A 2084-nucleotide genomic window follows, 5' to 3' on the forward strand; every position below is an offset into this window, starting at 1 on the left:
GCTATACCACAGTGGCTGCCTGAGGCAAGCAAACTTTTACAAATTAATTTCTTAATGGCTACCCTGAGTATTACAATTAGCATCTCAATTTAAAATCACCTGGTTTGGACTAATTTTAACTCCTCCCATTTAAACTTTTCCTTCAGCTAGAATGGACAAAGAATATACTAAATGCCTGGAACCAATAATCCTCTCATCATTTGCCCAAAGCTCTCTGCTTGTGCATAACCCTTCAAAGCTCGATAAAATGGCAATTTTGTTTTTGCTTTCACTTCTTGCTTATTCAGAGACTTCAGATCAGTCAGAAGTGAAAGATCAAGGCCTTATCAAGTGTCTACGGAGGCGTAAAGGTAGTCCTGTTGTGAATATTACTTTCCTGATCTCCCAGGATGTTTCAGATTTTTTCAAAACCCCTATAGATATTCCTAGTTCAAACTTTTTGTGCTCATTATGTTTTTTAAAAATAAACTCATTCTTTAATTCAGGTTTTCTTCCTTGAAATTAAAAATATATATAAATATATAGTTATCTATTTGAAAGGCAGAGAGACAGCGAGAGAGAGAGAGAAAAAGAGAGCTCCCATTAGTTGGTTCACTTCCAAAATGCCCACAACAGCCAGCCCTGCCTAGGCCCAAGTCAGGAATCTAAAAATCACTCAGTCCAGGTCTTCCATCTTTTCCCTGCAACAGTGCACATTAAGAGGAAGCTAGAATTTGGAGTTGAGTGTGTAACCAGAGCCAAGGGACTCTGATTTATCATGTGGGCATCCAAGCTGATGGCTTAACCACTAAATTAAATGCCAGATCCTAGCCATTTCTATATTTTTAAATTAATTTTTATTTGAATGGCTTTGACAGAAAGAGAAACAGACTCCCCCTCTGCTGGTTCACTCCCCAAAATGTCCCTTACACCTGGAACTGGGCAGGGCTAAAGCCAGCAGCCAAGAATTCAAGCCTCATCTCCCACATGGGAGGCAGAAAGCCAAGTTCTTAAGGTATCACCTATTGCCACCTAGGGTATGTATTAGCAGGAAGCTGGATCGAAGAGTTGTGATTCAAACCACACTCCAACATTAGATGTGGGCATCCTGAGCAGTATCTTAGCCCTTGCACCAAATTGCCACCCCACCTTTTGATTTTCATCAAGTCATTTGACTATCTTAACAAGTATCACAGTTTTGGCCCACTGAGATGTTACAAATTGCTAATTATATTTCATCAAACATTTTATATAAATAAGGCTTTCATTATGAGTGAACTCCAAGTCAAGTCAAGTAATTACAACATCCTCTAAAGGATTTTTTGTTTTGATTTTATGCAGAGAGCTGTAAGATGGAACGATTGTTAATACTGTTCCTGAAATGGGATCTTTGAGTAGATCAAAACCTGGTGTTCCCTTCTCTAGCATCTGTCAGTCTTCTGTTTTCACACATTCTATGGTCAAAAAGCTGTAATTCCTTTTTTTTTTTTTTTTTTTTTTTTGACAAGCAGAGTGGACAGTGAGAGAGAGAGAGAGAGACAGAGAGAAAGGTATTTGTTTTCCGTTGGTTCACCCCTCAATGGCCGCTGTGGCCTGCGTGCTGCAGCTGGCGCATGGCGCTGATCCGAAGCCAGGAGCCAGGTGCTTCTCCTGGTCTCCCATGCGGTTGCAGGGCCCAAGGACTTGGGCCATCCTCCACTGCACTCCCGGGCCACTGCAAGAGGAGCAACTGGGACAGAATCCAGTGCCCCGACCCGGACTAGAACCCAATGTGCCAGTGCCGCAGGCGGAGGATTAGCCTATTGAGCCGCGGCATCAGACAAAAAGCTGTAATTCTTAAACAATGCCATAGAAATATAGAGAGGGATTAGACAAAAGTTCATGTTATAATAAAACATAGCCTGTTTTTCTTATGGAGATTCCCTTATTTTTGTGTTACCTTTGATGTTGTGCTTTTATAAAGCCTATTCAGATTGCAGCAAGCCTTTGCTAATTTCCAAAGTTCAAAAAATTTTGACTTGCCAGTGTCTGCCAGAAAGAACAAGAAATCTAGCAGAAGTGACTTCCATGAAGAATATGTAACAGCAGATTTTATAAACCAGCAG

This window comes from Oryctolagus cuniculus, chromosome 14, assembly GCF_964237555.1.
Source record: "Oryctolagus cuniculus chromosome 14, mOryCun1.1, whole genome shotgun sequence".
Classification (NCBI taxonomy): domain Eukaryota; kingdom Metazoa; phylum Chordata; class Mammalia; order Lagomorpha; family Leporidae; genus Oryctolagus; species Oryctolagus cuniculus.